Genomic DNA, 12906 nt, shown 5'->3' with positions numbered 1-12906 from the left:
CAGTTTGTATGAAATAAGATTTGTCGTTGCAAATAATGAATGTTTAAATGTAGAGACAGAAAATGATTGCGTGAACCTGTGGCATAGAAGATATGGACATATTGGTTATACAAGCTTAGAGAAGCTAGTTAAAAATAAGATGGTAGATGGTCTAGATGAGTTAAAAATAAACAAGGTTGAATTTTGTGAAGCGTGCGTAAGTGGAAAAATGACCAGATTGAAATTTGGGCAGAGAAGTAAAAGCAAAAGGCTACTAGAGATAGTACATACCGATGTATGTGGACCCATTTCACCGATTGCACATGGTGGTGGCAAATACTTTGTAACGTTCATAGATGATTATTCTAACTTTGTCAATGTATATATAATTGAAAACAAAAGTGAAGTATATAAATGTTTTAGAGAGTTCTCCCGGATGGTACAATGTAGGATGAGGCAAAGAATAGCGACGTTAAGGTGTGATAATGGCAGGGAATATATCTCACAGGAGCTAAGGAACTATTGCAGAGAAAATGGGACTGTAGTAGACTACACAGTTCCGTACACGCCACAGCAAAATGGCAAGGCGGAAAGGTTTAATAGAAGTCTGGTAGATATGGCGCGAACTCTGATGTTGGACTCAAAGGTTCCCAAGAAGTTCTGGAATGAGGCAATTAGGATTGCAGTGTATGTAATAAATAGAAGTCCTAGTGTATGTTTGAGTGAAGTTACTCCAGCCGAGGTATGGTATGGTAAAAAGCCAAGTGTCAGAAATTTGAGAATATTTGGATCAGTAGCGTATGCACACATCCCAAAGGAACTGAGAGGCAAATTTGATTCAAAGACGGAGAAGTGTCTGATGATGGGATATGCGCCTACAGGGTACAGATTGTGGAACATGGAAAAACAGAAAATACAAATAGCCAGAGATGTCACGTTTGATGAAGAAAAGTTCCATCATAAGGGCAAGCAAGTGAGCATACAAGGTGAAGAAGAATGGATAAATGAACCAGAAGAAGAGGTAACAGAAGAGGTAACAGAAGAGATACAAACAAAGGAGAATGGTGGTACTGATGAAGATGATATTATGGAAAACGATGATGAACGATTGAAGGCACGAAGCAGAAGAGTAATAAAGACACCGGCAAAATACAAAGAGTTTGAAATGTATATGGCGTTTGATGCAATGGCTTTTGTAGAGCAAGCTCCGATCAACGTGGAAGAAATAAAGGGAAGACAGGATGAACATCTATGGAGAGAGGCAATGGATAAAGAATTAGATGCAATAAAGAAAAATGATACGTGGAAAGAAGTTAAAATAAGGGACAATATTGAAATACTGGATACAAAATGGATTTACTCACTTAAGCCACTTGAGAAAGAAAAGATCAATCAATATAAGGCGAGATTAGTGGTCAGAGGCTTTGCACAAGAGAAGACATTTGATTATAATGAGATATATTCACCAGTCGCAAAGATGTCTACCATCTGAACACTGTTAGCTGTAGGAAATCAGTACAAGTATTACTTCAAACAACTAGATGTAACAACAGCGTTTTTAAATAGTAAGTTAAGGGCACAGACTCCTTGTGCCATGACCTGTATGCGTGCACTCACACAATCAACGGAAAGCATGCACGTATACGCCATGCGCGAGAGAGACATTCAATTTCGTAGAATCGATTTTTCGTCTTGATAATTGCATAAATAAAATTTTCGCGAGTACAGCACACACGGGTAAACTTCGGTACAGGTCGGTCTGGTCCGCTTGAACACTAATAAACACCATACGTTGAGAAAAATCGTATTTTCGAAATTGTAAGATTGAGATAGACGCTGTTGTAAGTAAACAACATGGCTGTCGAATGCTGCGTTCGGCTTCATTTTAGCCAATATTGGACGATTTAATGGTTTTTTCACCGATAGCACACCAGACCGACTTTCCTTAAACTAGCACAATATCACTGAAATTCGATTTTTCACAATTTATCACTTCTGGAAGACGTAAAATCGATTATACGATTTGCACGCATCAGACGTAAAATAGATATAAGAATAGTTCAATGATTTTCCGTCAGAGGCATTGATGGTATATTTGACCACGTTATCATCAGGGTCGATAAAAACACAAATCAGTCGATAAATGTAAATTCTAATGTGACACCACCAACGGCCACGCGAATATAGCCACAAGTAAGGCATAGTTGCCGCAACGTACTGTTCACATCTGTTACAATTCTAATCATCAGCACAATGAATCAGCTCGAGCCGAGAAAGAGGTCCGAGAATGAAACAATACATATTAAATGTGTGCAACCATAAAACTTTTTTATTCATATTTATAATCATGTTTTTTTAACAATGCAATTAGAGATATGCCAGAGAAATAAATTATAAAACTTGCACATTTCGCAATATTTTACGAAATTAAATATAAAACAAATAATCGGCGGCCGATGCTCGCCGGTGACAACCGATCGCGCGGACGGCGTAATACGTGCGAGTGTGAGTGAGAAAGCAAGATGGCGGGACGGACTGTGTTTTGTCGCACAGAACAACATCGGTTTTGTCTGTCTCGTCGCGAATATTCTCACCCGCGGGTCTGACGTGATTATTCGCCGGAGATCCGCTACGAAGGGAATAAAAAATAAAGAGATGTGTAATTTTTTAAATATTTTATTTGTAGAAATTAAAAACATATCCGTCTCCACAAGAGCCCCCTCTTCGCCCTCTGGCCCTGCCACCACGATAGCCGCCACGATAGCCGCCGCTTAGTATATACCTATATTGCCCCAAAGCAGTCAAAATGACTGCATTGTGAAAGAATAACTATGTGTAAAGAAATTTGTTTAAAATTAATTTTTAATATTTCTTATACTATTTACAGTCATATAGCAAGTTATTAGTAAGTATTAACAATAAATGATCCTCCTTCCCCCCTGAAATACGTTATCGCACATTCAAGGGGAATGAGGTACGTGGGCAGGCCTGGCATAAAGATTCGAATAACAAGTCACGTTACAAGTGACGGTAATCAAAAAATATATAAACTGTTATGCGAATTGGGAGCCGATCTGGTCATATAAGAAATTTACTCAATGCAATAATAAAAGTCATTTGATTATTATTTAAAATTTTCCAAGTAGTCAAAATGACTGCCTTAGGCAATACAGGTATAACACATATATATACCGGAAATGAAAGAGGGGGGAAGGCAACTACAATGATTAATAAACGCATTTATATGTTGTACAAAAAGTCACAAAATTCTAAGAAACTGTGTCATTCTATACACAATTGTTTTTCTAATTGAAATTGAAAAGCAGTCAAAATGACTGCCTTAGGCAATCTAGTGTTAACATCTTCTTAATCTGAAATATAATAATGAATTTTAATATAATTGTACCGGACTATATATTCGATTATATAGGATTGTTACATTATTAAAAATAATCGTGAAAATTCATTTGCTACTATTGTAGAAATGATTTCCGTTTCACGAAAATCTAGTTCTGCCACATTCATTACATAGATAAATCAACGTTTTTACTTACTTTCGACGTCGACGGCTTCTCCTCCTTGCTGTCCTTTCTTTCTTCATTCTTTCTTTCTTCTTCTCCTTTTCCTTCTCCTTTTCCTTCTCCCTTTTCTCCTTCTCTTTTCTCTTTCTTCTCTTCGTCTATCTGCATCTATAAAGAAAGTAATTTATATATAAATAACGTAATATCATCGATATAATATTCTCCTGGCCGATTATACGCACCTTTTCTTCAGACATTTTGGAATCTGATTGTCTTTTGTCGTTGATGCTGAAACCACTCGAATGTTGGTGGGGATCAGGACCGTGTTCACTGTTTTATAAAATAGACCCTTTCCTAATTTCTAATTTCTAATTTTACGGATTGAATTTTTATTTTCATGTTATATATTTTTTTAATAATTTAAAATCATAATATTATAAATGAATACAACTTGAAAAGTTCTTTTTTAATAAATATTGACGTCATTGTTGTTTATTTTTCGTAGTCCTCATAAACACTCCCCACCACGGTGCCCTATGTTTCTCCGTACTGCATTTTACGTTTTCGCGACAGTTGCATTCGAAGCAAGAAATAGATAACATCATTGAATTTATTTCAAAGCTTTGAAAGTGTGAAGTGATAGGTGAATATTGTTGTGTGATAGTGACAATGAGTGATAGTGAAAATGTTCTCACGATTGAAGTGATTGAAGATAGGAGAAATGAATGCGAACATCAATGTGTGATGGGAAATACAAGTCGGCGGCCAAAATTAACAGTTCATACGAGAAGATACTCGAAAAAAAGAGCATGCCGCGAAAGAAGGCGGCGGTTAGCTCTTCAGAATACGGCAAATTGTAAGGAAATTTTTGAAGAAACGACGAATGAATTGTTTGCAATTGAAGAAAGAAACAATGCAGAAGATGGGAAAAATATTGAAGGCACAAATTCAGAAAATGAAGAATTAATGATACAGAAAGTTGTAACGAACGAGCCTGAAGAACAATTCTGTATACCAAATGGCTTCAGTATCGTGGACATGCAGCACATTTTTGCTGAATTTCAGAAAATAGGCGACCATGCTAGAAACAGGGAGGACTGTGGAATTAGACACCTAAAAATAACCGGCATGAAACGGTCGGGCCTGAGGACCACCCTCAGTGTAATATGCGATATGTGCAAATATAAAGGTGAAATCCACAGTGAACCTGACGATAGCAATAAAATGGAAACAAACCAGTGTGCAGTTGCTGGAACATTTGTGAATGGAGGCAGTTATGCCCAAATGAAGGAGTTCCTTGCAGCGATGAACATACCCTCCATGTCGAAGAAAGAATTTAGAAAGCATCACGATAAAATCGTGAAAGCACTAATTGTTGCTGCAGAAGAAGAGATGGTAGCAGCGGCAGAGGAAGAAAAACGCTTGGCCATTGAAAGAGGCGATATTGTTCCTGGATTTGGAATCCCTCACATCCCCGTTGTGGCCGATGGAAGCTGGATGAAACGATCATATTGGACTGGAACGTATGATTCCGCGTCTGGAGTCGGCGTTATAATTGGATACCATACGAAGAAAGTTTTATTTATCGGTGTGAGAAACAAGGTGTGCCGGATTTGTCGATGTGCTGCGAAAAAGAAAGAAGAGCCACGGAAACACACCTGTTTCAAAAATTGGAGCGCAAGCCAAGCATCAACGGCTATGGAAAGTGACGCTATAGTCGAAGACTTCAAGACCAGCGTAGAAAAACGTGGGCTGATTTATTCAACACTGATTGCTGATGAGGACAGCAGCGTTTATAAAAAAATTATAGATGCGGATCCATATAAAACGCAGATTCGTGTAAAAAAAATTAAATGCACAAATCATTTGTTGAGAAACTTTTGCAGAAAAATGAAAGAAATTGTAAAGATGACAACACCTGGTCCATTGAGAAGAATCGTTGAAAGCAGCATTCGGCGAATGCGTGCGGACATAGTAAAAGCCGCAGAGTTCAGATACAGTCAGCAAGTAACAACCGCTGAGAAAATTAAGAATTTGTATGCCGACGTACACAATGTTCCTAGCCACATTTTTGGTGAACACGCAGATTGTTCAAAACTACAATACTTCTGCGATGGAACGAGTAAAAAGGATGAAAAGAACATTGTTCCCGAATTGATGAAGATGGGAGTGTACGAACAAATCAAAGAAATACTTCGACCTCTGTTGGCGCATGCTGAGATACAGGAGGCAAAAGATTGAATTTCGGAGAGAGAGGATCTTACACGGGAAGATGTGCTGCTGCTGTCCTACAGTATAACACAAAACAAGTATTGTCGCGTCTGAATACGGCGATGAACAAGAAACCGCCCGTTATTTTACGCAAAATAGAAAATAGAAGGAAGAAAGAAAATGAGAAATACAGTGAAAAGAGAAAGGAAAACAAAATTACAAAGCACGTGCGGAAACAATTCCGTTCTGAAAAGGATTCCAATTACGGACCAAACGCTGAAAAGACGAATATGGCTAACAATATTTATGAATTAGAGGAAAAAAAACATATGGAAATGTTACAAAATTGGCAAAATAGAAGAGATGCCATTGAAGAAGAAACCATCGGTCAAGCGAAAAATCCGAGATGGTTGAATTACAAGTCTAAATTATTGACGGCCTCTAATTTTGGAAGAATATGCCGTCGTCGAATTGGTACGCTCTGTGGAAATTCAGTGAAGTCGTTAGTGTATCCACGACTGATTAGTGCACCTGCCGTACAATATGGACAGGAATGCGAAAAATTCGCACGTGAGGAACTAAATGTGTGCATTGGTGTTCAAATTAAAGAATGTGGATTATTTATTAATAGTGCCATCCCGTTCTTAGGAGCTTCGCCAGATGGACTTATAAACGAAGAGGGCATTGTTGAAATCAAATGTCCGAAAACGGCGGAGAATTTATTGCCGGAGGAGGCAATCAGAAGTATTGCAGTTATTCGGCGTATATTTGCAGACCCAGAAGGAAATGCACTGAACAGGAACCACTACTATTACTACCAAATACAAGGACAATTACATGTCACAGGTAGAAAATACTGCTTATTTTGTATTTGGACCCGAAAAGGGTTAAAGTACATTAGAGTCGATAGAGACGATAACTTCTGGCAAAACAATATGGAGCCAAAATTAATTCAATTTTATTTATTGTGCATGTTACCGGAATTAATAGATAGCCGGTACAATAGAGGAATGCCCATTCGGGAGCCTCAATTTATAACAGAAGAAAGAGCAAGCTTAGAAAAGCGTAAAAGGTCTCTCTCAGAAAGTAGCACGAATACTGCCACTGTCCGGCGTCGCACTGCACTGTAAAGTGCAGTACCACTGACTTTGTTGGTGGTTCACAATTGCACGAAATAGCAATTGTACTCGTAGATCATACGATCTCGCGAGTTGTTCGACGCCGGTATACACATTTTAAAATAGTGACCTTTCAAAAATCAAAAAAGGTCTTATGCGGACAGTAATAAAAAATACTGCTACTGTCCGGCGTTGCACTGCACTGTAAAGTGTGTAACTGTTTCCTTTACTTTTTCTACTTCGCGGATTGGTTATTGGGTTGCGGAGAATTTGGAGGTTGTCTGACAAGAAACGGAGATGATTAGCTGGTAAAATCTACTTATATATTCTGATTATCAATGATACACTCAGGTAATACGTAAGTTGTTATAACGCCGATATTCTTTTAGTTTACAAAACGTAGTACGCCACTCCTGGCTCGTGATTTACTTCTAAACGCGATGATTTAACTTTACAAAAACGCGGCACGCCACTCCTGGCTCGCTATCTATTGCCCATAGATGCGATGATTTTAACTTTACAAAAACGCGGTACGCCACTCCTGGCTCGCTATCTATTTCCCATAGATGCGATGATTTTAACTTTACAAAAACGCGGTACGCCCCTCCTGGCTCGTTGGTCTTTTTAATTTTTCCAGCTCCTCTTAGATGTTATTTTTATTGTGCGTTAGAGTCGTTATCAAAACGATAGGAGGTCTGGCCCTGGCGGGATAGAGTCCCATATCGCTGACCCACACTAAGCACCATACGAGCAGTGATGTCCAGGAAACGTCCAGAGGCACGTTAGTGGTCTCTTGAACTATTTGTAAAGTAGGAGTTGAAAGAATCAATTAGATGATTTGTTTCGTTAGGCGAGAAATGTTACAAATTGGATTAACTGGACACTATCCCTTAGAACGACTAGGAGGGTTCGGCAGAGCACAGTTTTGTGATCTTGACGTTAACTCCGTCACTAATGTATAGTAACCGTGACTTTAATGATGTATTAATATATGAAAAGAAACTATTTTGACTTTACAAAACGCGAAGCACGAATCCCATGCGCCACGAACCCAGGAGTCACAAACTGAGTCGCGGCACTGCTTCACGGAATTTGTTTCACTGGTGTTGATGTGAACAGAAATAAATGTAACTGAGAATTTAGATGGAATTAATTCTATAAATTGACTACTACGACGAAACCTTGGTTATTCGCGAATCTGGGTCCTTGAAGCAGTGCCGCGGCTCAGTTTGTGCACGCGACTCCTCGGTTTGAGGCGCATACACGAAGATAGTAGATCGGCAGTTTGACGATTGTACTAAGTCGGTTTGACTCGTCTTCGCGTATCGTTTCTCGCCCAACGGACCCTCGTCTTTCGCGTGTTAACGCTAGCGCGTTCGAACGTAGAGTGTTTGCTCATCGATCCCGCATCGACCTCCTTCGATCGATCCTAGGTAGGGATCGATACCGTGTGAGGATCGATGCGCACGCATCCCAGGCGAGTGGGAATCATCGTCGCTTAAGGGGTATACCCCTACTGGCTTGGATAGATCTACTTATGTAACATATACGGTTACAAGTGCAGTACCACTGACTTTGTTGGTGGTTCACAATTACACGAAATAGCAATTGTACTCGCGGATCATACGATCTCGTGAGTTACGCGACGCCATAATATATTTCTTTTTGTTTAAAAAATTTGTTACAGCTTTTCGAAGAAAGGATTCCCGAGAAGAAGTTTTTTGGAGCGAAGTGAGCGTAGAACTGCAAATGTATTTTTTCAACTGAAATAATTTTTCCATTCTTGAAATTATTAATGTCCTGTAGTTTTCATTCCTATAATTATAAAAAATATTCGGAAGCACCTTTGACTTCTTCGAGATACGTTTATATATTACTAAAAACTACAACATATCTAAATGTGAGTAAAATCCGACAAAAAACGTTAAAAGGAATTTATTTAATCATCTATTTCCATTAACTTTTCCATTTTTCAATATTTATCTTCATTCATCTTTGTTCATCTTTGCATGAACATTTTTGTCGTTCAGAAATTAAAGACAGCATTTTCCTCTTCTCGAAAAAAATTAAACAATTATATATAGGTATATTGAAGGTAGCGTTACCAGGACAAATGGACTGCAAATATGCTGCCTGATCACGTATAATCGGCAAGTATAATCTTACATAATTAATATTACGTTATCTATACATAAGTTACTTTCTTCACAGATGGACAAGGAAGAAGAGGAAGAAAAGAAAGAGGAAATCAAAAAGAAAGAGGATAGAAGAAACAGGAGAGAGAGGTGTAAGGAAAAGAAAAGAGAAAGGAGAATTCGAGGCCGTCGACGTCGGAAGTAAGTACAAGTGTTGATTCTTCTATGTAATAAATGTGGCGGAATTAGATTTTTCGTGAAATGGAAATTATGTCTACAACAGTAGCCACTGAATTCCTACGATTGTTTTTTCTTTTTATAAAACATTCATTATTGTATTTCAGATAAAAACAATTTCCGATAATGCAGACGCCGCGGAGAAGGAAGAGGCCTAAGCGGACGGCGGGCGGCCAATCATTGTTTATATTTATTGATTATATTGGAATGAATAAATATTGTATATATAGATTAATTTATGTGTTTATTTTCTGTCCTATTCTGAAATTATTATATTTGAATAAATAAATATTGTACATATAGATCAATTTACATGTCTTTATTGTTCATTCCTTTTCTGAAATTATTAAAGTTTTATAGTCGCGTACGTTATGTGTATTACAGAGTCTCATCGAATCTGTCGTGGCGTGTGACATATACATTTCCGCCGATCGGCCCTACGTTGTTTCATTCATGATACTCTTTCTCTTTCTATCGCGCTGTCCTTTTCTATGTCCGCCTGGAATCAAAATCTCGCTCGGCTCGAGCGAATTCATTTCGCTAGATGGTCAGGATTGTCTCAGATGTGGCAACACCGCGAAAGAATCTCTAAAATGATGTGATTCGACAACTACGCCACCTCACTTTCGTTTCTTATTCTGCATAATGACGTTAGATGTCGCACCGTCAAATTTCTGAATTATGTGTTCTCACGATTGCCCGATTCTTTCCAATGGCGCTTACATCGATTCGGAGGAGGCCTCGAAGGAGTCTGTGCCCTTAACTATATGTTGGTATAGAGTTCGCTATCAAGTGTAAAGAGCTAGCGAGGGGCGGAGCTCCTTGAATGCGGCCTATACTACTGTACGCGTCTGCTAAGTTGAGACTCCTAAGGAATTGGGTCTGATTGGTCGGAGCTAGATGGACCAGGTTTAGACACGCACACTTATACAGTTGGCCCACACGCATTCCCGCTATTCGCTTCCTAGGTTACAAGTACCAGTAAAAATGAAGTGTGTCGCATGACAGAGAAAAAGAAAGGTATACGCGTCGACAGAGAAAAAGAACGGTAGGCGCCGCCTCGAGTCTCAACTTAATGGACGCATACAGTACACATGGCTCTGGCTTGCCCAGAAACCGATTGCGGCCTGCAGATAAGAGTCTGCTCGTGTCTGAAGAGACTGTACAAGTCACTGTTTTTGATTATTTCCAATGCTTAGAGTCATTGGTAATATTCAGAGTGTTGGTTGTACCTTAATAGCTTAAGCCGCGTACTAATATATACTAATATCTATATTTTCCATTATATTTTCATTTAGGGCGAATCCATTGTATTTTCTTTGTATTTCTCATCTAGCCCAGACTCATTGTATCAATAATACTATTATTTTCTCTTATGCAAGGTGACCCTCTCGCTAGTGGACTCAAAGGAAGTACCGCCACACCAGTATGAATGGACCCAAGCCCTTTTCTCGACGGGGGTGCATACTGTGTCCGTGAAAAGATATCGATGACAGAAAAAGAACTAGGGCCACTTCATGCTATTGTGGCGGCACTTCCTTTGAGTCCACTAGCGAGAGGATCACCCTGTATTTCTCCTTAGGGCGGAACCATTGTAAAGATATATTCAGTTAACGTTTTGCCAACTAGTTAGAATCCAATTTTTCATATTCTTGAATAAACTAGTTATTTAGAACATTAATGTTCGTGACCTCGAATGACCTTGAATAATTATAGTCACGTTAGGTGACTCACCCTGTATACGTCATTTTCGTCGCAGTCTAAACACGAATTAAAAAGATTTTACTTGAAACATAAGTCGAACGTAGCATTGTTAACGTATGAAAACGTACCACTTGACAATACATTATCAACATATTACTGTTGTTCATAATCTTTATTAAACATGTTCAGAAGTTGATCAATTGACAGTATTCCGCAAATTAAGTTATCTTGGAATAACTAAATTTTGGCGTACTTTTCTCTATTGGCGCGAGTACGAATTCGTGTGACTTTTAAGTTTTTTAATAAACGTTCGTAATCAGTCGTTTGATCGGTGATTAGTTTTAACAAGTTATCTATAAATCAGTTTTTTAAAAATGTTACCGCAATGAAATAAGAAGAATTATACGTATTAGAAACGCGTGAAAACTTGCCTGAAATAATTCCATAAATTCGACCGCGTTGTTTGGAAACGTTGTGCAAAAGAATTATTAAACAACTCAACAATATTGTTAGTCATCACTGCAAAACCGTATACGCTGACTTTGGAAGAAATAGGAAGCCACACATTGCGCAGATATACCATAAACAGAAGTACATTTGGAAATGTGCCGCATAAACGGTCAGCGACTAACTGAATTTGATGTAATGCTTCCGGAAACATATCGGATGGTGCTAAAGGCATTGTCATAGCCATTGACAGAATCTTTCTCGATGCTCCTTGCAATCCCAACTTCTTCCACTTGCTTAATACAGCCTGAATAATAAAAAAAGGATTATTCAATTCTTCATTCAGTACGTTAATGAGGTAAGTTATGCAAAAAATACATGAATAATGCCAACAGTTATATTCTACCTGAGTAAAATGAAATCAGCATCCATGTATGGCAATCCTGGGGAATTGTGCTTGTACACTTTCCATAGCAGCTCTTTCGTAATCACACATGACAGTTTCTAAGTTGTCTTGCAATCGTCGAACAAGAGAAACTATTTTTCTTCATATTGCTGTGTACATTGATTTAGTACGACATTCACATAAAGCAAAAATTCCATTTAAATTGACATCATTTATTAATCTGATAATGTGAGATAAGCGTAACAGAAATTGTCAATGGTGGTATACCGTGTCATTGTAACGTATGTGTACAGTATAGAGTTGATGAAAAGGAGGCATTCGTGGTACAACCTAATAAGTAATAAAAAATGATTAAAATGTAGAAACTTTCATTATTTGAAAAGTATTATGTAATCATATAAATGGTTTCTCTTAAATACTTACTGAAAAAGTACCATCCATATATATTTCTTTGGCATTTTCTAATGCAGTTAGTAATGTAGCATTAGAGAAAATTAGTGCTTATTTGTTATCATTTGAGATTGCACATCCCTTGTAAATCTCTTTCAGGACATCATAATCTTTTAATATTTCGTGTGCACTCTGCACAGTTTTTGGCAAACCTGGTTGTGATTTTCTCTTCTTTCTTGACATTATCGATTTCATACTATTGTATCAAATATATGTTGCTGCATCAAGATTTGTACGACAAATATTGTCAAAGATGTCTTTATTATTTACTGAAGGATTTTTACTACATTCCTCCAGCATGGCTGATTTTAATTTTAATACTTCTGTACAGCACGGTTCGTTAGGATGAATGTGCGGTTTTTGCAAAAAATAATGTTCATCTTTCTGAATTAATGTTCCTGTACATTTTTTAGTTTGACGACCAGAACGGTAATGGTAAATCTTCGGAGGTTATGGGCTACCCCGATGATTCTTGTGACGACCCACTCGTGGTTTCGAGGGGCCTGGCAAGTTCGTGATATTTGAATCACTGTTTAATGTATAAAAAAACACTGTTTTTGTAACATAACGCCTTTATTTTATGCGTGTGTGTCACAAGGAAAAGCGTTGCACGCGCAGGCAACGCGCGGAGACGAAGAGATCGTGAAAAAACAATGGCGCGCTGAAACGCAACGATGCAATTGTCGTGCCGCACCAGA

The 12906-nt window shown here is 38.2% G+C and overlaps 1 long non-coding RNA gene across 1 annotated transcript; it reads right to left on the bottom strand.

Moving 5' to 3' along the window:
• Positions 1–11034: 11034 nt before the first annotated feature.
• LOC114881531 lies at positions 11035–12697 on the bottom strand. Its single transcript, XR_006830476.1, has 3 exons — positions 12182–12697; positions 11759–12088; positions 11035–11659 (listed from the first exon to the last, which is right to left on the bottom strand). It is a non-coding gene; the product is annotated as an uncharacterized LOC114881531 (long non-coding RNA).
• Between the last annotated feature and the right edge of the window lie 209 nt (positions 12698–12906).

Source organism: Osmia bicornis, unplaced genomic scaffold (genome assembly GCF_907164935.1).
Source record: "Osmia bicornis bicornis unplaced genomic scaffold, iOsmBic2.1, whole genome shotgun sequence".
Lineage (NCBI taxonomy): Eukaryota > Metazoa > Arthropoda > Insecta > Hymenoptera > Megachilidae > Osmia > Osmia bicornis.
This window is presented reverse-complemented; position numbering and strand designations above follow the sequence as displayed.